This window comes from Pseudophryne corroboree, chromosome 11 (genome assembly GCF_028390025.1).
Source record: "Pseudophryne corroboree isolate aPseCor3 chromosome 11, aPseCor3.hap2, whole genome shotgun sequence".
NCBI lineage: Eukaryota > Metazoa > Chordata > Amphibia > Anura > Myobatrachidae > Pseudophryne > Pseudophryne corroboree.
The window spans coordinates 72,138,034-72,165,429 of record NC_086454.1 but is presented as its reverse complement, the minus strand read 5'-3'; positions in this window follow the sequence as shown (position 1 = coordinate 72,165,429).

Here is a 27,396-nt window from a genome sequence, read left to right as displayed (position 1 = left end):
TGAGACTAATCGTGTATATCAATGGGTGAATGGGAATGCTAATATGCCGGGCTGTCGCCAGTGGCAACGGAGCTATAAACAGCTGTGGAACTCTGATACTTCAGAGGATAAAACTACAACCAGTGATTCTGATGGTGTAAACAACACACAGCAACCCCATACATCCAATTCCCCTTTAGGGATGTGCACCAGCAAACTTTTTGTGGATCGAGAAAGAGGAGGTGCACCAGGAGGGGTGGTAAGAGGTTGAGGTCGTGGAAGAGTAGGCAGACCTCCGTTACAACACAACAGATAATCTTTAATTTATCATCACATCCTCTGACAGACATTGAAACTAAAGTGTTAAGTCGTGGACTGTCTTTTGTTCCTACAGTACACTTTAATGATATGCAATGGCAAATTGAAAAGTATAAATTAAATAGACAGCATAAATTGCACGAGTACTTTTTCAAGTCTGAGTCTGTGGGTGCCATGCCTAGTGGGGAGATTCCCACTCAATTACGTAAACTTCAGTGTAGATCTAAATTTTATCCAGTATCCAGCAATGCGGCAATTAAAACCTTTGGCCGAATGCTGGATAGTGAAGTTGAAGCATGTGTTTCGTCCGGTTTCTCTCATATTAACTCTCATTCTAATTTGTCTAAAGAGGAATTTAATGCCCTTCGTGATTTAGCCTCTTATACTGATATTGTTATATGCCCCGCGGACAAAGGCGGGGCAATAGTAATAGAAGATCTAGAGTCTTCTAAAAGTGAGATTATGAGACAGCTTGGTGATAGCCATGTGTATCGCTTATTGGTTTCAGACCCTAGTTCTGTTTTTTGCAAACGTTTGACAGATCGATTACAGTTTGCAGTAAATGATGGGTTTATATCTCCTGCTTTAATGATCGCATTGATACCAAAGTTTTCTAAAATTCCACTTCTATACTCCCTACCTGAGATTCATATGTCCTTGATTTGTCCGCCTGGATGACCTATTATATCGGCAAGGGAGAGTCTCTTCCAGCCGTTATCTACATATCTCGATGCTATCATTCAACCTTGTTTTATAGGGCATCATAGATATCTATTGGACACTACGATGTTTCTTAGGCGGTTGAATTCTATTTCTGCTATTCCTGAAAACTGCTGTTTGGCGAGTATTGACATTTAATAGTTTATACACTGTCATTCCAAATGATCAGAGGTTGCTAGCAGTGAGAAAGCTGATTGAGAATAACCCATTGTATACTGGACCAGATATAGACTTTATCATAGACCTACTGGAGATCATATTGACATGTAATTTTTTCTTTTTTGACGGCAGATTTTATTTACAGCTATCAGGTTGTGCGATGGGGTCCCATGTGGCCCCATCATACGCTAATGCTTATATGTTTATGGTAGAGGAAGATCTCTTATTTAACAATGTTTGGGTTTCTGATGGGATCTTCTTCTATTCAAGATATATAGATGACTTGTTCATCATCTGGTCTGGATCAATGGATAGCTTATCCTGTTTTTTGAATGAGCATAATGCCCCGAATCACCCTGTGAAGTTTACGTTTACCATTGATTCGTGTAAGGTACATTTTTTGGATGTACAGGTTGCTTTAGAGCGGGGCAATATCTCTACTTCCTTGTATAGTAAACCCACTGATAGAAATACTTTGCTTCACGCCCATAGTTTTCATCCTAAGGGTTTAAAGTATGGATTACCGTACTCTCCGTTTCTGAGGGCTGTACGTATCTGTAGTGATGTGTCTGATGCTGCACAACAGATTGACAATATGGTGATTAAGTTTAGGGAATGGAGCTATGATCCCCAGGCATTACAACAAGCGAAAATACAAGCCCTGGCTAAACCTAGAGTACAATTATTGAATAACATTAAGAGAGCAACACAATCTAAGAGATTTCCTTGGGTCAATCATTTTAATGATACCAGTAATGACATCAACCATATCTCTAAGAGGTTGTGTCCGATCGTTTCTTCGGATTCAGAGTTAGGGTTGTCTGATACATCTATTATGTCCTGTTACACACGGGGTAAGAATGTACGTGATTGGGTGATGAAAACCGATATAACGGGGTTACATCTACAGAAAGGTGAACAAAATCAAAATTTCTTGTCTTTAGAAAATGGTTGCTATAAATGTTTGAACTGCACCACTTGCAGATCACTCACTGCTGGTACTTTCTTTCATCATCCATATCTAGGGAAGAAATATACTATCTGTCATAGAGTAATTTGTACTACTAGGTTTATTATATATTTGATTTCTTGCTCTTGTTCTTTGCATTATGTTGGTAAAATGGATAAAACTCTCAGGGAGAGAATGGCGATGCACAGATCGTCCATTAAAAGTGCTTTAGATACTGGACATTCAGACCAACCTGTAGCACAACATTTTTTACAAGCCGGGCATTGCCTAGTTAATCTTCGGTACCTGATCATTGATCATGTACCTCCATTAATTTGTGGGGGTAACCGTTCATTACGGTTATTACAATGTGAAGCTGGTTGGATTCATAGAGTATGAACTTTGAGCCCACGGGGTCTTAATGAGAACATGGGACTACATTGTTTCTGGTGAACAAGGGGCCTAATTCTGAGTTGATCGCAGCAGCAAATTTGTTAGCAGTTGGGCAAAACCATGTGCCCTGCAGGGGGGGGCAGATGTAACATGTGCAGAGAGAGTTAGATTTGGGTGGGGTGTGTTCAAACTGAAATCTAAATTGCAGTGTAAAAATAAAGCAATCAGTGTTTACCCTGCACAGAAACGAAATGACCCACCCAAAACTAACTCTCTCTGCACATGTTATATCTGCCCCCCCCCCCCCCCCCCTGCAGTGCACATGGTTTTGCCCAATTGCTAACAAACTTGCTGCTGCGATCAACTCAGAATTACCCCCAAGGTGTGTTCTTATTCTGGGTATAGCACTAATAACTTTAGAGATCTATATCAGGTCAATGGGCAAGATACTTTGTCATCTAGCTGTGATTTGTATGTGTATATATTAGTTTCATCGTATATATATGGATTGTGCAATACTTTTGTTTCCTGTATTTATGTATCAGCTCTTAATAACGTATACCTGTTATTGTATCTATCGCTGTATCTATCAATGATATATTGTAAATTGTACTCTTGTATAATATGTGTCATGGTTTTAAGTCACCATTCTCAGGTGATTGTATTTGTTTTTAATCAATGGCCGGCTAATTCGGTGTGTGTGAGTCCATGATTGACTTACACACCTGGTTTTGGTTGACCGGAAATGGATCACGTGTGTATGTATATAAGGTAACTTTTGTTTCACGCCTGTATTGTCCTGATGATGAAGTGAAGTAAAACTTCGAAACATTGAAATAAACTACCTGTCTTCGAGTCTTCATTGATCCGGGTGCCGCCTCACTGCTTTCTATATATATATATATATATATATATATTTTTTTTTATTTTTTTTATTTTTTTTTTATTTTATCAATTGTCGACTGATACTTGATATGGGGGATGTGGATATGGGAACACACTATACCGACGCCAGAATCCCACCCAGTGGAATGCCGACTGACAGAGACTATTCCCACTCATTGCACTCGCCCCCCCGCCAGCCTGCATTCTAAATAACGGGATCCCGGCAGCGATATGTTACCGGCGTTCATACCCAACCCATTTATGAATGTCTTCACCCAACTTCCCTTCTCTGTGTGTCACCTGCAATCTATCTCTCATCCCTTTCCCTCTACTTGACGGTCTTTCTCATCTCTGTCCCATCTCTCCCTCTGTCCACCACCACGCCAGTCTGCCTCTTTCTCTCTTTCATAGTGGGGAGAGGGCTGCTGACAGAAGGGAACAATTTGTCTCTCTCATCTTTGTCCCCCACCAGTTTGTCTGTATCTTTTCCTCTATGAGTGGAGGCAGAGAAGGGGCAGGCTCGTACATGTGACTCAGGTCATACCCACACAGCTGCAACTTGCTGCATTGTGCTTAGAGCTTCCCAGTTGCACCAAAGTGCATTTCCTATTGATCTGAGTCTCCCTACAGCCTTCTTCGTGTACATTGTTAACAGTCTGCAGTACCTGTTACTCCATCACTACACAAGATTGCTTCTCTGCTTTAGCCTGCATATTCCTGTGTACGCCATCTTAACCTTACACAGTAATTATCCTGAATTTTACTACATGCAGTCTCCACCAGCAAATTCCTGCATGCCCTAGTTTCCAATTTCTGTTAGTGTACCATTATGCAGTACATAACCCAGCCTGCAGACTTTGGGGGACATTTACTAAGCATTGATAAGAGCAGAGAAGTCAGCCACTGGAGCAGTTGCCCCATCAACCAATCAGCAGCTCTGTATAATTTTATATTATGCAAATTATAGATTGTACTTCAGTGCTGATTGGTTGCCATGGGCAGCTTCTCTACTGGCTCATTTCTCCGCTCTTATCACTGCTTAGTAAATGTCCCCCTTTGTGTTCTATCCTTAACATCACCTCCAAAGACGCATATCTGTGTATTGACGGTCTCCATTCTTTCACTAATGTTTTGTGTCACTTTCAATGTTCAATTTCCACAGGGTGGAACTGATTGTAGAGACGTGCCAGTGCCACTCACCTATTGACTCTGCCCAGTGGCCCAAACTCAGAGCCCAAACCAAATCATAGACACTGAACCTCTGCATATAGTCATAGTGGTGTCCTGGGTTTGAATTACTGGACCAGTGTTATTTATAGTGCTTGAAATTTTACTCGAAGATGATTGATGACATTGTTAAGTCTCAGAATGTGCTTGGTCATGTGGTGGCTCAGCTGTATCACTGCCAGGTGCTCTGCTGGCGATGATAATGGTAATCCTGGTTTGAATCGTTGGGCATGCTAGCTGAGTACATGGAAAAATGCTTCCACATGTCATGGAACACCCTGGGCTAGTGGATGGTGTTTTGTATCCTCACTCAGGTGTCCTCTAACTAAGTTGGATGTTGCACCATGCTTGTTATTTATTCATATACCCCTTTCACATCGCAAAAATAACCTTGTATCGATCCAGCATATTGCCGGGTCGACACGGGTCAGTGTGCAATGTGAAAGGAGCCTTGGAGAATTCCTGGGTCGCCTGACCCGGTAATTCAACCCGGGTAATAAGAAGGGTTATTCCTGGGTTGAATTGGCAGTAGCAGTGTAAATGGGTTCCCGGGTCGATGCGACCCGGGACCCGTTTACTGCATAGGGAGGGGCGGCGCAGAGATGAGCTCATCTCCCACCACCGCCTCCACCCCTGCCCCTGCTGCCAGCTCCACCCCCAACCGCTATGGCAACCGGCCCGGCATATTGCCGGGTCGGGAAGCCAGCGCTGAGGCTCCAATGCCGGATCCCACCTGGGAAGGACCCATTTCCAATTCCCAGGTGGGACCTGGCATTGAAGATGTTAAAGGGGTTTTAAGGTGCAACATTTATAATAAAGGATAATCTTTTGAAGGATTCTAAACAACAATCTACTATCTATCACAGGGAATCTCACTACTGAGTGGGAGCATTTTGTCAAGTCATCTATATTCTACTTAAGTGAAGCCACCATGCCTGGCAGGTTCTCTACTATTACCGTCCCTAGAGCACCAATGAAGCTGACCTAATCCTTTTGGAAAAAAAAGACACAACATCAGGCAGCATCCAGGTACCAAAGAAATACTACTGTACCTGAGACTCTATCATTGCTACCAGTAGGTGACCTATATAGTAGTGCATTGTGCCAGGCCTGCTTCAGGTAAGTAGAAAGAGAGGTGTATCACTGTATCCCCATGGGACAAAATCCCAGATACCAAGAAGAACCTCTTTATTGGCAGGGAAGAACAATTCTACTAAACTAAACTGAGCCAGGTCATGTATTAACCAAGCAAGATCTATCAAGAAGCCTGTTTTAAAATTCCAAGATAATATGATTATTGCAGTTTGGGGATTAGTATCAGGACCTCCATCATCACAGAATTATGTTCAAACTCTTTATTAGAAGGTTATTTCACATCTTACATAAAAATATACACAAAATAAGCATTGATATAAAACAATTTTGACAGGTATACAGTATAATTGAGTGTCATCTCTTGAATACTACCACACAATAAAATCTCTGTATATATAGTACCTCACCATCAGAAGAGATAAGGTAGCTATATAATCTATGTAGCTTATTGATTAAAGAAAACATTAAACATTTCAGAGAAAAAGAAAGACATACTGTATGTCTAATGACCATAATAGAAAACGAACCTTCTACGGGAATAACATGTAACGGGGAAACGCAGACAAGACACATGAGGGAAGAAATGGGGGGGGGGGGGGGGGGGGGACTGTGGCGGTTTGAAGAATACAAGATTCACAGAAATAAAGTGTGAGTGTGATTTATGTGTTGTATGTACTAACCAGTCTGTAAGTATTGACAAATTACAACATCAGTAGAATAAATACATCTAATAATAAAACATAGTCATTAGACTCTTAGATGTCCATAAAAAGAGGAACATCACAGATGGACATGCTCTCTGGAGAGGTCTTCCATAAAAGACAAAAGAAAACAATTATCTAGTGATGAAAGAAAGTAATACATTGTGATTACTAGCAATAAATATCAGCAATTTGTTCAACATCTCCCAATGGGGTACATGAGGTGTCTGCTACTGGGGTTCCTGCACTTAGTTAAAAATAATAATAATACTCGTAGAGCTATGTGGAGATCAATCACGTATTTCTATGAATATTTATATTATGGTAAATACCAGACCAGACTGATTCATCTAGAGTATCAATATATAATCTCCATTTCTTCTCAAATTTACAACAGTGTAAGTTGTGTCAAAAATTAGAGATCTCTTATCAAAGTAGATAAGTTGTAGGATTCTATTCTTGAGTTCCAATAAGTTCGGCACAGAGGGTTTAGTCCAAAAGGATAAGATAAGCTTCTTCGCTATAGTCAAGACTATCGTTAGAAAGGGTACAACAATGTATTTACATGGGTCTAGATTCCAGTTTTGGAAGTTCAGACAAAGACATGCCAGTGGATCAATATGCAATTTCAAGGAGAACGTGGTATTGAGGAATGAAATGATTTTACACCAGAACTTTAAAACTTTACAACATCACCAGACACAGTGAAAGAATTTAGCATTTCTCATTTTACATTTGACATAATCACCACTCTCCGAGGGTACCATATGTCTCTGCCGAGTAGAAGCTATATAAACTCTATGTAGTGTCCTGAAATGTACCTCTTGGAGGTATGCAGATTGTAAAATTTTTATTGTAGCGGTGTAAGTTTGAAACAATATATTAGAGTCTGTAACATGTGTGATATCTACTTTCCACGAGGTAACAAGATAAGTCAATGGGTCAGAATCTAGTGGAGCTGTGAGAAGAGAATAAAGCATGTTAGTTTTGTACTTTCGTGTTTGGAGTGATCGTATCAACTTCATCAGAGGATCAAGAACCTGATGAGGTCAGGGGCATAACATAATGACGTAATTGAAGATAGAGGTAGAAGTGCTGATTAGACAATTGATACCTGTCGCATAATTCAGAAAAGGGTAAAATCATTCCTCCCGGATCAAATATTTTTGTCACTAAGTGCAACTCTTTAGACCGCCAGGTAAGAAAGTTTGGATTCTAGAGGGATGGTGGGAAGTTCGATTCCCCTATATGGGGATGTATGGTGAGATGGTGTGAAATCGGTCTAGTTTCTTATTTAATAAAGTCCAGCTATTATATGTATCCATGAAAAGTATGTGCAATAGTATACGGTGGGGGATTAAACGAGATGGAGTGTGAAGTAATGCTCCTGGTGAGAATTGTGTAAATAAGATCCTATCCTTTTCATAGTCAGTAAAGGTGGATTTTTCCATCAGCCAATCAGTGATATACCTAAAATTAGTGGATAAAGAATAGGATAGAAAGTTTGGGATATTCAGACCACCTGCTTGTGTAGATTTGGTAAGTTTTTTTGAGAGAAAACTTAGACCTTTTCCCCTTCCATAGAAAGGAGGACATATACGTATTAAAACTAACAGTGTCAGACCTTTTAAGAGAGCAAGGGAGCATTTGGAGATGATAATACATTTTGTGAAAAACTACACCGCTGCCCTTCCTAGCAGAGAGAGAGGTGTAGTTTCGACCACCTATATAATTGAGTTTTAATTTTGAAAGGATGAAAGTTAATTCTATATAACTGATGAAGGTCTCTGGAAATGTTGACCCCTAAATATTTGATATAAGACTGTTGAACTACAAATTTTGATAACAGAGGGAGTTCTCATGTGTTTTAGATAGGTTCATGATGGGTAAAATTACTGATTTATTAATAACTTTATACCCTGATATAGAACCGTAAGAATTAATTATATACATGACAACAGGGATGGAGGAAAGAGGGTCAGAAATAAACAAAAGCATATCATCAGCAAATAACGCAAGTTTAAATTCAGTTTCTGAAAGAGGAATCCCTTGGAATTCAGGAGATGAACGTAACGCTAAAGTGAGGGGTTTGATTGCAAGGGCAAATAATAAAGGGGATAAAGGACATCCCTGACGAGTTCCTTTTCCAATAGGGAAAGGGGGGGGGGGGGAAGATATCCATTACATGAGATTTGAGATAACGGAGTAGTATACATGGTACAAAGAAAAGAAATGAAGAGAGGGGGAAAACCAAACTTAGACATAGTGGAGAACAAGTGAGGCCAGTGAACTAAATCAAAAGCCTTCTCAGCGTCTATTGAGAGGATCTGTTTTGGAGGAGAATGTGGATCATCTGAAAATAAGGGTTGTGTAAGTGCTAAGACTCTACGGACGTTAAGGACTGAATATCTTCCTTTAATAAAGCCAGTCTGGTCCTGATATATTATAAGGGGTAGAACAGGATTAAGACGGTCAGCTAGTATTTTGGTAAGCAATTTATAATCACAATTTAGAAGGGATATAGGTCTATAAGACCCAGGTTTGGATAAATCTCATCCCTGTTTTAAAAGTAAGATCGTAAAGAATTATTAACTAGAATGGAGTTAAATACAGAAACTAAAATAGGTCTGATGCGATCAGTGAACATCTTATAAAATTCTCCGTTATATCCATCAGGACCAGGAGCCTTAGCTGGTTTGAGTGCTTTTTCTGCGGTTATGACCTCTTCCAGCGAAATTGGTTGAATTAGTGTAAGAGCCATATCAGTGGAAATTTGAGGGAACTGAATACTGGACCATAACTTTTGAATTTGGGCTGGAGATAAACTGTGTAAGGAGTCAGTGTTATATACTGAGTCAGTAGGAGGGCGAGAGTATATATCTTCGTAAAAACTCATTAATTGTGAGATTTGAAAATTGGAAGACGTAAGAGAACCGTCTGGGAGTTGTAGAGGATGCACTAGCTTTGGGGTCCTTGAATTATTGAGAATTTTGATAAGGAGTTTACTAGTTTTGTTACTGAATTTATGATATTTGTAGTTAGCGATATTGGTAGTTAGCGATATTGGTATTTGTCATGGATTGAAGTATCAAGACTTGTAGATATTTAGTTCTATTAACCTGAGAGGGGTTAGAGCTATACATGGAATAGCCCTCTGAGAGAGTAGACTGGAGGTTTATATAAAATTTAGCAGAATTCTTACGCATCATGGTTTTATATGCAATAATTGCACCTCCAAAAACAGCCTTGTCCGTGACAATGCTAAATTCCCTTGTCGTATAAACAACCCTTTATGAAGTCTAAGAACACTGTACGCTGTTTACTTAAGAAGTACCGTAATGGTACGCTAGTTGCGTAACGATCGCTCAGCCGTAGGCGAGGCGCTCAAGCGTCACGTTCGCTCACGGCCCAGTGATCACAGGACACGTTATTGGCTATGACTAGAGTAATGATTCGCTATGGCGTAGCGGACGCTCGAGACCACGAGGAGATCACCAGCGGCGCAGACGCTCACAACGCTATACCTTTATGTCTAAACCTTATACCAAAGAAATACACGGAATACCTTAATGTGAATACAGGGTGTAAGTGCAACCTTGTGTAACCTGACTAACTACAAAGCTGCTTGAGCGTCACCGACGCTCAAGTGAACACTTAACACTATAGGAAATACACAGATACTGGTTTAGGGTCCAAAGCCTATTAACTGTATTATATCTAGTATACTTGTAAAAAGGGAATAACAGTACAAATGATACACTACAATATAACAAAGACTTCCTAACCAAAATACAATACTATCTAATACAATACAATACTAGTCTAGGGGAGATACGAGAGAAAGAGAAGGGAAAGAGAGAGAGAGACGGAGAGAGATGAGAGAAATTGGCTCACAGAAAGACAATGATTACGGAGAGAAACTTACGCACAAGGGTAAACGATCGCATGCGCCTGGACATCCAGCACCCGATTCTCAGCAATGAGAACCGTTGAAGAGTGAGAGCTGGATGTGGTCGGCCTGCCTATTTATGCCCCACACACAATGCAATCTCATAGTCCCTACAATCCCATTGTCCATTGGATGAAGGAATTCGACCCTGTATCACAACAAAAGGTCATAGGTTGATTCATACAGGTGGGCTGTGACGATTTCAAACAGCTCAGGTGGGTGGGGAACTAAGTTTCCCGCCGCATACCTGAGTATGAGTAAATAGTAGAAATGGACATAAACTTCTTATGTCCATAACTATTCGCACGAGCGATTAATACGCTCCAAACCAACACCGGAATATTGCTAATTAAATACTCTTCCGATGGGTACCAAACACTGCTGTATGATTCCTGTTAGACCCTTCGTACGATACAAAGAGGGATTCCTTAGCTCAGGGACCTTCTATATTAACCAAACTTTCAGAAACTATCAAATGGACCATGATCTATAAACTACATTAATTGTGAAAATATGTAACGAATGAGTCGCACGCTACGACTACATAAACTCTACCGTAAATACGCATACCGCGCCTGCGAGTGCCCGCTATTGCGGGTATGCGCCTTCACGGGAGAGCGTACGCATCCGCAGCGCGGACCAGTGTGCGGTGCAAATATGGCAACGTGCATAGAGACATTTTTCTGACTTTGACAGTCCACCCTTTGGCAGTCAATAATAACTGCCACAAAACATTTAAGGAGAAAAATGCAAGTCAGGGGTTAATTGATTTCCATGGTGGGGTAAGGGAGGAGAGAGGAGTAGGTGTGAAGAGGGTATGACCTAGTGTGATAGCAGAAGCATGTGTGTATGAGTCCATGTTTGGAGGGTCATGTATCATCGTGCCGTACGTGTTGTAAATCAAGCTTCGAGGTATTGCGAAGTATACATTTGAATTCCTTCTTATCCTGTGGTACAGGTCTGTGGATGGGCTGTCAAACTTTACCGAGCTCTTTTCGGATTTTGAACAAAATGGGGAGCACATTTTAGTTGATGATACATGAATGGGGGAGGTATGTGGTTGCTGATATCTGTGCCTGTATTCCCTATCGTCTATGTGTGTCATTACCTGAGGGTTGTAGAGATGAAGATAAAGAACACTTATGGAAAATGCAATGATATTCTATGTCAGGGAAATGTACATCTGTCGTCGAAGTTGTGTTCGGTATCTGTTGAGAGTCGTCTTCTTTGCGCTGTATTGCTCCTTGGGCATGAGCAAATAGCTTTGTCAGAGCCATCGGATTTACAAAAAAATGTTGGGCTAGCGTGAGTTTAAATGTACTAGGGAAACTGGGGATCCATGGCAAAGTTCATCAAGTGTCCATTTCTCAAGTGGTCAAAACTTCATCTTTGGTGCTTGTCTGTTGTCTGTATAGCGTCTCGTCAACTTCCTCGTCCAAGGGGGTCTTTGTATCTTGGAGAAAAGCAGAAAAACAGGTGAAAGAAACGGACCGTATAATCGCATTTTCATCCCATCCTGGTTTCTATCATTGGGTCATAAATCAAATCCAGGTTAATTACAGTTTCCTCGCTCCTCAAGCTCATCACTCTTGTACTTTGTTTGCACCTCATTAAAGCCTGCCCGCATCTAAATATCAATCCAATCGATATAACGACACCCAAGATACATAGTAGAAACTTTCCAACATCCATTATGACTCCTTGAGCCCAGTCTCCCAAACCGGAGAACCAATTTCGCGGGTTCAACCATGACACCCAACCAGTCAGCTCATTTCCTACAGCAGCAAGGGTGAGATTGTGTTTCCGACGAAATTCCCACTTCAATTGGAGAATATCATCCATCTTTTGGTCTATGACCTCTACCGGATCCTCGGTGCTATTCGTGATATAAGTGCAACACTTTATGCCGTACTGTGTTGCCAATGTAACACAATATCCGCCTGTTACTGCTGTAAGATAATTAAGAACCATCCTATGCTGAACTAGTTCTGTTTTATAAGCTTGAAGTTCTCTTCCAGTGTATCTAAACGTGTCATCATACATTTCAGTGATATTATCTAACAAATTGGCGAGTGCGGAAATGTATCTATAATTCATCACTCCCCGAGCGGTACGAGTGAAATCTAACGCTACCAGGACCTGAATCCCGGTGGATTCATGGATAAGATCAGAGGCCGGATGCTCTAACCTTTCTGACAGTTGTCTTTTAACTCGGTGCTCGTAATGAGTGTGAGTATAAGGAGCTTGGGCACCACGGTGTATGTCCTTCATTTTGTCATGTGTAACAGTCATCACTTCAGGCAATACTTTTCCAATATAACACAATCCTTCAGAGTTTGGGGCAAGCCACTTGTACGCCTTTCTCCCGCATATGAAATATGCATCATCGGGGAGAACATATGGGACGGAGAAGGACATGACCATGTTACAAACCTTCCAGGTGAAATCTCCTGACCCTAATTCTTCCATCTGCCTAATGCACGTATCAGTTTGTACGATATGTGCACAGTATCCTGGTGATACCTCTCCAACTCTAGTAATCCTATTTCCTAAGGTATATCGATACCGGAAAGATTTTCCTCTACTGGCTATGTGGCGTACCAGCTCTGTATCTGTAGGCATTCTATCTGCTCTGTGTGAAAAGGTCATGGTAAGGTTGCTCCATGACACTTCCCAATTTCCCGGTTTTCTGGGATTGGAGATGTTGAAACATAAGAGGGACCTATCCACATGGTATTGGTGGAGCTTCAAACTAGGAGGGCTGGAGATGTTAAACCTCCGGTCCACCGGTCTCCCACCATTTAGCTCAAGTACCTCCCCTAACGTTAAAGGAAATGGTACTAGCCCTGATTTGCTGTGACCCTGAGGTACTTGAGAGCATACCCAACAATCTGTTTGGTTTAACACATTACCCACTAAAGAGTGATAGTCACTCAATGGATGCCGGTCTATATGGATATTAAAACTGGATTGGCATTTCTTTATGCATCCATCTTCAACCAGATTATCACAGAGCCTACAGATACAATTTTCTTCAGCTAACAATCCATCACAATTTCTTCTATCGGATCGTTTTCTGATACTCGCCTTTGCTTGTTGGTTTGGTTGATCTTGGAAAACTACGCCTCCATCATCATAATCGGAACCCATTCCAGAACCTCTCTCGACCTCTATGGTACTCTCGCCGGAACAGACTGCTCTGGTCAACATCATGGTTAACATCAAAATCCGGATCACAGTCTCTTGGGGCAAGTCCATCTTTGAGGAGGAAATAGAGAAGAATGAGAAGGGGGAAAAAAGAAATTTCAAGGAAGAGGGGATGGGAAGTGGAGAAAAACAATAAGAGGGAGAAGGGAGTCGACAACTGCTTTCGGTCTTCAAGGCTCAGGTGCCGCCTCAGTCCTCCTGGAACAGACACTCCAGTGATACAACCTCTACCGTCTGTTCCTTATCACGGGACTTCTCTGGATCAGCAACCTTTTTGCAGTGGGATGAATGGACCCAAGTCTCTCTCTCAGCCACCTTCAATGCTGTGGTGCTAGTCAATAAGACCTGGTATGGTCCTTCCCATCTATCAATAAGACAACCTGAGCGTAGAAAATTTTGTATCATTACATAATCCCCAGGTTCAATGTCATGACAATTACTATCTGGTAAATCAGGAATCACCAACTTCAGATTATCATTTTGATTCCTCAACTGCTTACTCATGTTAATCAAGTACTTTACAGTTACTTCATTGTTACATTTCAAATCATCCTGAGGGTTAATCATGACATGCGGTTGTCGACCAAACAAGATTTCAAAAGGAGACAGATTAAGAGGGGACCTGGGAGTGGTTCTGATGCTATACAAAACAATGGGTAAAGCTTCTGGCCACGTCAATCCTGTCTCTGCCATTACTTTACTCAATTTATTTTTAATAGTGTTGTTCACTCTTTCGACCTTCGCGCTCGCCTGTGGACGGTACGGAGTGTGCAGCTTGCTATCAATTCCCATCAACTTACACATTCCTTGAAAGACATCACCTGTAAAATGGGTACCCCTATCACTTTCAATGATTCTAGGGATACCATATCTACATACAAATTCCTGCACAATTTTCTTAGCTGTAAACATAGCGGTATTTGTAGCTGCTGGGAAAGCTTCGACCCAATTCGAGAAAACATCTATACAAACAAGTACATATTTCAAATTTCGACATGGGGGTAATTGAATGAAGTCAATTTGTATTACCTGGAAAGGGCCGCCGGCAGGTGGGATATGGGATGGTTCTGTAGGTATTGCTTTTCCAATATTCTTTCTCAGACAGGTAAGGCATGACATTGCTCTTTTACTCGCATGAGAGGAGAATCCTGGGGCGCACCAGTATGCTCTTACCAATTTGCACATCCCCTCCTTGCCTAGATGAGTCAGCCCGTGAGCTGCTTCAGCCAGACATGGAAGGTATGCCCTGGGGGCCACTGGTTTACCATGTCCATCCGTCCAGAGCCCTGAGGACTCCTGGCCATATCCCTTTGCCTTCCAGACTGCTCTTTCCTGTGTGGAACACAAATTCTGCATCTCACACAACTTTTGTGTGTTGATGGTATTAAATACCATCAGTTGTGTGGTGTCTGTCTGTATGGGGGTAGCAGCTGCAAGCTTTGCGGCTTCGTCTGCTCGGCTGTTACCAAGGGATACTGGGTCTTGGCTATATGTATGTGCTTTACATTTGATAACAGCCACTCTGTCGGGTTCCTGTATCGCTGTTAGAAGCCTTTTTATATACGCTGCATGCGCTATTGGTGTACCAGCTGCCGTCATGAAATTTCTGAGACGCCATAGCGCTCCGAAATCATGTACTACCCCGAAGGCGTATCTAGAATCGGTGTAGATATTGGCTGACTTACCCTTAGCCAATTCACATGCTCTGGTTAGGGCGACCAGTTCAGCAACCTGGGCTGAGTGAGGTGGGCCTAGCGGTTCCGCTTCTATGGTGCCTTGGTCATCTACGACTGCGTATCCAGTACACAAGTCTCCCGAGTCTGACTGTCTATGACAACTACCGTCCGTGTAGAACGTTAGTTCTGCATCTTCCAGTGGGTTGTCACTGATGTCAGGCCTTGCGGTGAAATTTTGGGTCAAATATTCCATACAATCATGTGTATCTTCCTTTGCATTAAATCCTCCTTCCCCATCACTCTCACCTTCCACCCTTTGTGCCTGACCAGGCACACCTGGGAGAAAAGTTGCAGGATTTAATGCGCTGCATCTCCTTATGGTGATGTTTACTGGGGCCATTAATGCCAATTCCCATCTTGTAAACCTTGCGGATGAGACGTGTCTGGTTTGGGCAGAATTCAATAAGGCAGATACCGCATGTGGTGTATGGATTGTGAGGTTGTGGCCTAGCACGACATCTTCGCTTTTTGTCACTAGCAATGCTATCGCCGCAACGCTACGCAAGCATGTGGGGAGGGATCGCGCTACCGTGTCTAGCTGGGCGCTGTAGTATGCGACTGGCCTGCTGGCGTCACCGTGTTTTTGGGTTAGTACACCTGCTGCGCACCCAGCACTTTCTGTTCCGTATAGTTCAAAGGGTTTCCCATAGTCTGGCATACCTAGTGCTGGTGCCTGCGTTAGGCACTGTTTGAGTCTCTCAAATGCTGTTTCGGATTCGTCTGTATGCGAAATCCGGTCAGGTTTGTTTGAAGAGACCATTTCCTGCAAAGGTAACGCCAATATGGAAAACCCTGGGATCCAATTACGGCAATACCCACACATTCCTAAAAACGTCCTGATCTGTTGCTGGGTTTGTGGCAGTGTCATGTCTCTAATGGCTTGGATTCTATCAGCGGTCAGGTGTCTCAGTCCTTGTGTTAGACAGTGTCCCAAATATTTTACCTTAGTTTGGCATAATTGTAACTTGTCTTTGGAAACCTTGTGACCTGTGTCTGAAAGATGAAACAGGAGCTGTTTCGTATCCTTCAGAGATGCTTCCAGTGAATCTGAACACAGTAATAAATCGTCCACATACTGTATCAATACTGATCCACTGTCTGGTTGGAAAGACTGTAAACAATCATGCAAAGCCTGAGAAAATATACTTGGACTATCTATGAAACCTTGGGGTAGCCGAGTCCACGTGTATTGGACTCCTCTGTATGTGAATGCAAACAAATATTGGCTGTCAGGGTGCAGAGGTACCGAAAAGAAAGCGGAGCAGAGGTCAATAACAGTGAAAAATTTGGCAGTGGGAGGAATTTGCATTAGGATGACAGCTGGATTAGGCACTACGGGGAACTGACTCTCAACTATTTTGTTAATCCCCCTTAGATCCTGCACTAGCCTGTAACCCCTCCCCCCACTCTTTTTAACAGGGAAGATGGGACTATTGGCAGTGCTGGACGTTCTTACCAGAATGCCCTGTTGCAGCAAGCGTTCTATTACTGGGAAAACTCCTAACTCCACTTCTGGCTTCAGAGGATACTGTGGGATTTTTGGAGCTATCCTACCATCTTTTACTTGTACAACTACTGGAGCTACGTTTGCCATTAATCCAGTGTCCTGTCCATCTTTTGTCCAAAGTGACTCTGGTATCTGAGATGTCATCTCTTCTACTTGGGATGGGTTCCTATTTGTCATAATGGAATGTGACATTAATTTTGATGGGGAGTCTAACATGTCTCGTACCTCCTGAGCGTGATTCTCAGGAATGTCCAAGAATACACCTTCAGGAGTACAATAAATGACGCAACCCATTTTACATAGTAAGTCTCTCCCCAGGAGATTAGTTGGTGCCGATGCAGCCAGCAAAAAGGAATGCTTGGTATGCAAAGGCCCTATTGTAATCTCGGCTGGTTTGCTAACAGGGTAGTGCTGGACTACTCCTGTTACTCCCATGGCTGGAATTGTCCTACCAGTGGTTCTCATGCCCACTGTCGAATTTATCACTGACTTGGCCGCCCCTGTGTCTACAAGAAAGTTTAAAGTTTTACCAGCTACATTGATTGCAATCTCTGGTTCGCTTCCAAGACTGGCAATCAATTTAACTGGCTGCAGATTACAGGTGTGGCCACACCCCTATTGGGTATGCTGACCTCCCTGAATCCTATTGGCAGCAACTACTTGTGGGGGAGTTAGCTGGGAACTACCAGAGGCCTGCCAGTCTCTGTTCGGGGGATATCTTTTTGTTTCCCCTGTATGTGGCTCAAAACTCCGCCTCTGTGGACCCTGCTCCCAATGTCGTGTGTTGTGTTGTTGTCTAGGGGGTTGAAAAGATCTTTGTACATTCTTTGTTCTACATTCTCGTGCAAAGTGTCCCGGTCTGTTACAAGAAAAACATGTTATTACACTTGCCTTACCCACAGGATTCGGTGGTACATACGCAGGCTGCCTTGTGGTCAGCGCCTGTATACTTACGGACATCAACTTATCACTTTGCGACTCCCTGTGTCTAGTGATGTTTTTGTCGTGATCAACAGCAGCCTCTCTCAAGGTGGACACTGACAGACCTCGCCAACATGGTTGTGTGGTCTGTACCCTAGCTTTTAATGTTTCTTTCAAACCATCCATCAGTACAGATACTGCTACTTCTCGATGGTTTGGGTTGGTCTTAATGTCTTCTATACCAGTGTATTTTGCCATTTCTGATAGTGCCCGGTGGAAATATTCTGCTGCCGTTTCGGACTCCTTTTGCTTAATGGAAAATATTTTATTCCATTTAACAACGGCTGGGAAATACTCCTTTAGCTGTAAATTTATCCTTTTTACATTATCCTGGTCGTACACATCTGTAAGCGGTACATCTTTATCTAGTCCACAATCAGCCAAGAATTTAACTGAGTCGACATTGGAAGGTAAGCAAGCTCTTAGCACTATCTGCCAATCCTTATTATTGGGCTCTAAAGTGTTTCCTAGATCCCTGATGTATTTTTGGCTTGCCACTAAATCTTTTCTGGGGTCTGGGAATTCAGACACTATGGTCCTCAATTCCATTCTAGTGAACGGGCAATACATGGCAATGTTCCTGACGGGTGTGGCTCCTGATGCATCTGTTTTCCCATTGGGAACTACTATCACCTTTACAGGAGCAATTCTAACAGCCTCATTCTGCGTAGATTCTACAACTTGTGGTACAATTGTTTCAGTGTAGTGCATGGTGCCGTACTTACCCGTTGACACGACCTCACCTATCCCTCCGCTAGGGGCCTTCACTAATCTCGTGGGTGGTGCAGTTCCCACTGTGGTTTCTGATATGGTGGCCGCTAGAGAGAGCGCTGAAATTGTTGCCGAATCTTCTTCTTGATCACACTCCTGAGGAAGGTTCAAAACAGGGTACATCTTGCACGGGTTAATACTTGCATGAGTTATTTGGTTAACATCATTAACATTTACAGGGTTACTAAGAGTTTGTGTTTTACAACCCAGTGCGTTTCTCTCCGTAATCAGCTTCTCTCCTGCAATGTATGGTGGAGGTGGAGCTGTGGCTATCAGCTTCCTGACTGCCCCAGATCCCGCCGCCAGAGCCAAACCTCTCTGTATCTCACCTTCCTGGTGCCATAACTGTAAGTAATCATGATGCTGAATTCGTCTCTTTGTTGATTTTACGAGACATATCCTCCTCCTTAAATTTTGTAACACGTCTGGACTGAAGCTACCTATTCTTGGGAATTTGTCCCTGTCTTGTACAGTCATTCTCTCCCATTCATCACATAAAGATTCGGTGTGACTTCCATATTTTTCACACATTACATATCGTGCCGACCCAACTGGTCGGTTCACAGAATCAACCTGAACCAGGGTTGATCGCCCCCTACCTGAGCAACTGGCCCCCATAGTCTGCAGGTGTTGCTTAGTCCTCCTTGGATTTCTGTATCAAGGTTTTCAGCAAGCCTTTACAGACAACCAAATTACTCCACAGTAGGCCGGCGGTGGCGGTTTACCGAGTACCCCACTCACTCGCCCACCTCGACCAATACGACCTGATCACACCGATATGGTGCTGGCGTACTCGATACAGGGCCCCTATGGAACCTTCTGTTTACTGGAACATATGAGGGTTACCCGCAGGACACTTACTCTTTCCAGTAAAGTTGGGGTTGTTAGATAGTTCCTGAGTGACCAGCGAACTTCCCTTCCAAAAATAAAAAATTACACCAATCACGTCAGAATGTACAGATAGCGTTTGTGACCACTTTACTCTAATGGTATTAGGTCAGATTACTAACTACTGCACACAATTACGTGTGGTCCAATCGTTCAGTACACAAGCACTACTTGTCATGTACTGAAAGATCAATGGAATCGATGTTTCCGGCCGCGATTCCTTCAGCAAGAGCTTATGGCCTATATGGGTTCTGCACCAACACCCCAGGCGTTGTGCCTCTTGTACCTTTATAGCGGACCTTTTAGTACCTTACGACCTCCTGGTCTTGTTACCTTCTGTTAATGACCTCCTGGTCTGTTACCTTATGGTCCGCTATACTCTAATGCTCAAATATTATTTAACCAGGGATGCCTCCCTAGCCACCGTATATGTCACTTACACGTGTGTCCCTTGACGAGTACCCGACTTTCCTTTTGGTTCAACCTCTTAAGTTATATAAACTTATGTAATAAAAACACACTCACTCAACACATGTACACTTTGTTTCTATATCTATTTCTGCGCAGAAATTGTCTTCAGTCCAACTGTGTTACCAATTAGGAGCAGGATCTGTTAAACTAAATTTCAGATTTTTCCAAAAATAGATTTGCGTTATTTACCGCGTCGCGTTACTTATCGCCTTTGCGCTAATTATCGCTTTGCGCTAATTCAACTTTTCGTGACTTGAGCTACGTTGCGTAACCAGACGCTACGTTGCGTAATGTACGCTGCGTGCGTCTGCCGTTTGGATTGCGTACGCAAGTCTTTTGTTAGGGACACGTGTACGCAAAACAAAGATCCACCGTAACACAATTTCTACCTTTATCAATGTAGATGATCCCTGATCATCTACCGCACACCACACTGACTGTCTTATCTCCCAGACAAGCCGTGTGTTGGTCTATACTTTAACTATTACCTCTACTATGAAATAACAGCAAATCTCTTTTTGCACTTTCTAATCAACTATAAAACTTGGCAAACAGGAATAGTGATATACGAAATTTGAAAAAGAAATGCAGATAAATGTATGCGTGCGTGTATACGCAAGACAGAAGAGAAATAAAACAGTTTTAAAAGACACAAGCGTTTTGTTCTTACTTCCGGTTCCCGGATTCCTTCAGCACTCTTTATCTAAGCGAAGCAGACGCTTATCCCGTCAGCACTGCGAGACAACCTCCCACCCTTTGCTGGGGGGATAATGTCCGCTGATCTACCTAGTGCAGATATGAGAAGGATAGGACGAGTCCCCAATTGACAATGCTAAATTCCCTTGTCGTATAAACAACCCTTTATGAAGTCTAAGAACACTGTACGCTGTTTACTTAAGAAGTACCGTAATGGTACGCTAGTTGCGTAACGATCGCTCAGCCGTAGGCGAGGCGCTCAAGCGTCACGTTCGCTCACGGCCCAGTGATCACAGGACACGTTATTGGCTATGACTAGAGTAATGATTCGCTATGGCGTAGCGGACGCTCGAGACCACGAGGAGATCACCAGCGGCGCAGACGCTCACAACGCTATACCTTTATGTCTAAACCTTATACCAAAGAAATACACGGAATACCTTAATGTGAATACAGGGTGTAAGTGCAACCTTGTGTAACCTGACTAACTACAAAGCTGCTTGAGCGTCACCGACGCTCAAGTGAACACTTAACACTATAGGAAATACACAGATACTGGTTTAGGGTCCAAAGCCTATTAACTGTATTATATCTAGTATACTTGTAAAAAGGGAATAACAGTACAAATGATACACTACAATATAACAAAGACTTCCTAACCAAAATACAATACTATCTAATACAATACAATACTAGTCTAGGGGAGATACGAGAGAAAGAGAAGGGAAAGAGAGAGAGAGACGGAGAGAGATGAGAGAAATTGGCTCACAGAAAGACAATGATTACGGAGAGAAACTTACGCACAAGGGTAAACGATCGCATGCGCCTGGACATCCAGCACCCGATTCTCAGCAATGAGAACCGTTGAAGAGTGAGAGCTGGATGTGGTCGGCCTGCCTATTTATGCCCCACACACAATGCAATCTCATAGTCCCTACAATCCCATTGTCCATTGGATGAAGGAATTCGACCCTGTATCACAACAAAAGGTCATAGGTTGATTCATACAGGTGGGCTGTGACGATTTCAAACAGCTCAGGTGGGTGGGGAACTAAGTTTCCCGCCGCATACCTGAGTATGAGTAAATAGTAGAAATGGACATAAACTTCTTATGTCCATAACTATTCGCACGAGCGATTAATACGCTCCAAACCAACACCGGAATATTGCTAATTAAATACTCTTCCGATGGGTACCAAACACTGCTGTATGATTCCTGTTAGACCCTTCGTACGATACAAAGAGGGATTCCTTAGCTCAGGGACCTTCTATATTAACCAAACTTTCAGAAACTATCAAAGGGACCATGATCTATAAACTACATTAATTGTGAAAATATGTAACGAATGAGTCGCACGCTACGACTACATAAACTCTACCGTAAATACGCATACCGCGCCTGCGAGTGCCCGCTATTGCGGGTATGCGCCTTCACGGGAGAGCGTACGCATGCGCAGCGCGGACCAGTGTGCGGTGCAAATATGGCAACGTGCATAGAGACATTTTTCTGACTTTGACATCCGACATCCAATACAAGGAGGGGGGGGGTCAGAGGCCAGTAAATCCTGGTGTATAACATGAAAGTCATCCCATGTTTTTGGTAAGTATGATTGAAATTGAGGGAAAGTGGAAAGATGAGCCAGGAACCTCCAAACTTTATGTGGAGATCTGTCTATCAACAATTTTAAGGAGAACCACACCAAGGTGTGATCAGACAAAATAATGGGTTCTGTATTGAAAGCAGAGACCTGTGGCAAAAGGGATGAAGAAATACAGGTGTAATTGATTCAGGAGAAGGCATGGCGAGCCGAGGAAATGCAGGAGTATTCTCATATAGTAGGGTGTAGTGCACGCCATGTGTCTATTAGTTGCAGGGATGATAATAGAAAAGGAATTCCTAGTCTTGGTAAGGAGGACATACCCTTGCGTGGGTGAGATTTATCTAGAAAAGTGTGCGAGATCAAGTTAAAATCTCCACATATCAGTGCCTTTGAGGATAGAGGTGTAAGTAACCTAATAATTTTATGAAAGAAAGGTCTAGAGTAGACATTCGGAGCATAAATCGAACATATAGTATAAGGGGTATTATGAACATTAACTGAGGCAATTACATATCTCCCTTCCTTGTCAGACTGTACTGACAACACCTCAAGTGGGAGAGAAGCAGATGCTATTATGACCACTCCTCTGGACTTAGAATTATATGGTGCGGAAGTAATAACCTTCCATTTCGTCATTTGGAGTTCGGCAACCTCAGAGGATATCAAATGTGTTTCTTGGAGACACACTATATCCAAATTCTGCCTGGTGAGGTACAACATCACTTTACGTCTTTTTTTTTGTAAACACTTTTTTATTGTATTTTCATATAAGAAGACAATTGAGATACATGAAGTGGGATTTGCTCCAGATATAAAAATTCAAAACCTACAAAGAGCAAAAACAATGCAGGGAAAAAGCATAAGTAACATAACCGATCAATACAATGTAATGCAACTTGAGACAAGACAATACAAGACACAGAACATAAACAGAAGGCGAAGAGCTGAGGTAAGGATCAAATAATCTATGAGTAGGTGGGGGTGGGGGGGGGGTGGAGTGAGAAAGAAGCAAGGGAAAGGATACCAGAGTGCAATATAAATCGGCAAATAAGTAACATAAAAGTAAATAATACTTAATTCTACTAAAATGTGGGTGTACAGGAGTACCTAATTTTCACAGAGATGTAAATGCAACAAGCAGAGATGAATGAGCACAGGTGTTATCTGCTGAAATCTAAACAGACAGTAGTGGAAGTGGCCTTCTACATAAATGCGCCATTGCGGATGTTCAGTGGATGAGGGGAGGCAAGTGTGGGGAGGATTGGAGGCTGATATAGCCGTGTAAAATATAAATGTAGCCGGGCACAGAGCGGAGCTGTGAGACGGAGCTGCTCACTCCATGCACCCGGAACCAGAAATGCACTTTACGTCTTTTAGCTTGAGAATGGAATCCTCCCACATTGAGAAAACCTAATTTAAGTTCCGTCATACAATAACATGTAGATGAAATACCATTCTGTGCTATCAGTACACTTAGAACTAACATTTGGCTGTAAGAAAACAAAGGGAACTGGTAAAAGTATAAGGAGGACAAAAGACATAGGAAACAAAGACAAGGGGGGACAAGAAAACATATGAATAAACCATGATCCACATGCTAAGAAGACTACTGTACGTCCGTACAACAGTGGGCTTCCAATGTGTAGAAAAAAATGTCTGGGTCTAGAATCAAGAGGTCAAGGTGGAGGTCCAACCCTATGAACCCTTTCCACAACTAGATCTTTGCACTCATCTTCAATATGGAGAAGCTTGGGCAAGTTGACAGAAACAAAAGTGTGTAATGCAGGGCCGTATCACAGGGGGTCATTCCGAGTTGATCGCTAGCTGCTGTTGTTCGCAGCGCAGCGATCAGGCTAAAAAAATGCATTTCTGTGCATGCGTATGCCCCGCAATGCGTACGCGTGACGTATGGGTACAAAGCACATTGTGGTTGTGCACAGGTTCTAGCGATGTTTTCAGTCGCACTGACGGCCGCAAGAAGATTGACAGGAAGGGGGCGTTTCTGGGTGTCAACTGACCATTTTCAGGGAGGGTTTGCAAAAACGCAGGCGTGTCTGAAAAAACGCAGGCGTGGCTGGGCGTTCTCTGGGCGGGTGTATGAAGTCAAATCTGGACACGAATAGGCTGAAGTGATCGCAAGTGCTGAGTAGGTTCAGAGCTACTCAGAAACTGCACAAACTGTTTTTGCAGAGCTCGGCTGCACATGCGTTCGCACTTCTGCTAAGCTAAAATACACTCCCCAGTGGGCAGCGGCATAGCGTTTGCATGGCTGCTAAAACTAGCCAGAGAGCGATCAACTCGGAATGACACCTAAAGTTTCAGGTAAATCAATAACCCTGATATTGTTACGCCTCGATCTGTTCTCGATATCATAGAGTTTGTTCCATAGTTGATGGTTTTCTTTCTGAAGCATTTTAATATCATACTGAGTTTCAGCCATGTCATGACATAGAGAGACAATTATATTTTCAGCAGTATGGACTCTTACAGTGAGGTGTTGGAGCTGCTGTGTAATGTCCGATACAGCTTCTGCTAGTAGTGGTGTCATTGTAGCTTTAATTGCATCCACAATATCTCCATATGTGACCGCAGAATCATGTGCCCTGCGTACCTGAGGCAGATCTGTATCTGCTTGTGTGGCTTCAGCCTTTTTTTATGCTGGGGAGGGAGATGACGTGTCAGTGCCTGGTGCCATGTTGTTGTCAGCGCAGTGTTTCTCCTGTCTGGGCTGCGGCACCTTTGCGGCTGCTGGAGGGCACTGATATTTGTCCATCTAGGGCACAGGGAGGCTGGTAAGTGTTGTGATCTGTGCTGGGAGGCTAAACGAAGCCTTTAAAAGGTATAATGTGAGCGGGCTGGTGCGGAGCTGTGATGTCAGGCAGCGTCCTGCGTGCAACCGGAACTGGAAGTCCATCATCACAGAATTAAATTACCAGTATAGGGAGCCTGGTGATGTTATTTGTTAGGTACACTGTTTCTCATTGGCCCTCATTCCGAGTTGTTTGCTCGCAAGCTGCTTTTAGCAGCATTGCACATGCTAAGCCGCCACCTACTGGGAGTGAATCTTAGCTTAGCAAAATTGCGAACAAAAGATTCTCAAAATTGCGAATAGAAATTTCTAAGCAGTTTCTGAGTAGCTCGACACTTACTCTGCCACTGCGATCAGTTCAGTCAGTTTCGTTCCTGGTTTGACGTCACAAACACACCCAGCGTTCGCCCAGACACTCCCCCGTTTCTCCAGCCACTCCCGCGTTTTTCCCAGAAACGGCAGCGTTTTTTCACACACACCCATAAAACGGCCAGTTTCCGCACAGAAACACCCACTTCCTGTCAATCACACTCCGATCACCAGAACGAAGAAAAAACCTTGTAATGCCGTGAGTAAAATACCAAACTTCTTAGCAAATTTACTTGGCGCAGCCGCAGTGCGAACATTGCGCATGCGCAGTTTGCAGAAAATCGCTGCGATGCGATGAAAAAGAACGAGCGAACAACTCGGAATGAGGGCCATTGTCTTCCATCTGGAGCTACATTCTGACTGAGGAGTTGAACCAAGAAAGCCACCAGCTCAGCTAAAACAGAACAACACTACAGTTTTTGCTTTTGATCAACTCAGCAATTTTTCTCAGTGTCATTACTCAATCTAATGCAACAATAATAAACAAGAAGTCTGTTTGGATATGCAAACACAAGACTCCTCAATTGCAGTGAATAAACCACATGGGTAGGTACTAGTGAACTGAACCAGTTTGGCTCCTATGCAATAGGGATGACCTTTTCAATGTCATTAATCAAACTGAAGACAAGATACTAGGGGAGTTATTAGTCAAAGCTTGGATTGGGATAAAATTATGAGAGATAAACTACCAACCAAATCAGCTCCTCTCTGTCATTATTCAAACACAGCCTGTAACATGTAAGGCAGAAGATGATTGGCCGGTACTTTATTGCTCACAGTTTTTTCTTTCTTCAAGCTGGAGGTTGCATGATGAATTGAACCAGGACCTCCACCATGCACTAGAAGACTGAGGAAACTGATACCTTGGAAAAAGCAGTGAGATGATTCTCCATACCAAGAACAAACCTAGCATAAGATCCAAAGATGTAAAATTACAGCCACTTAGGAATTTTAACAGGGGCCGGCACCAGCTGTGTAAGTGCTGATTGACACCTCCTGTATGCTGAGCCAGCTTACCATCTAGCATAGAAAGGCTCATTTTCTCAATGTCATCAATCAGTCTAGTATAGCAAAGTAATAAAAAGAAGCCTTATTGGAGTATCAAACCTTAGACTTCTTTGCTGCCGTAAATAGGGGGTCTATTCATAAAGAAACTGAAAAATTGTTACTTGTCGTTGTCACTATAGATTGCATTAGTTCGATGCAATGTATAGCTTTGATAAGTAGCAATTAATGTATTTGTATATATTTCCGGGAATGCGGATCCGGGGCTCCAGCAGCGCTGAGTTCTCCGGCAGTTCCCCTCTAAAGTGTTGGAATTAGCCGGCAGGTCCCTCTGCACATGTGCCACCGGCTGACCTCCTGGGAGGATGCAGTGGCTTTTGGGAGGTCAGGGAGGCAGAGCCAGCACGGGTGCTGGGTTGAGAGCAGGGAAGCATTGAGCGTCCTGCCGTCTCCGCACTAAAGTTCAGATTGCGCCATTCTGAGATGGTGAATCTGAACTCCATGGAGCTTTCCGTTTCTTCATGAATCACACTCACCATACTAAAGTATGGTGATGCGATTCAGCTGCGGAGCTGGGGTGCCACTGAAGAAGTCAGGACTTTTTTCTGCTACATGAATAGACCCCTTGGACACTAGTGCACTGAGCCAGCTTGCCTACTAAACAACCCAGGTGACTCTTGTCAGTTTCATCAATCATCCAGGAACAACATTCAAAGGGCCTAATTCAGATCTGATCGTTGCGACCGGATGGTGCGAAGGATCTATTCACACGGGCAATCGCAAGGAGATTGACAGGAAGAGGCTGTTTGTGAGTGGCAACAGACTATTTTCAGGGAGTGTCTGGAAAAATGCAGGCGGGCCCAAGCGTTTTCAGTGAGGGTGTCTGACGTCCGCTCCGGCCCTGATCAGCAGGATTCATTCACACAGGATAAGTAAGTCCTGGGCTGCTCAGAGACTGCACAAAATCAGTTTGTGCAGCT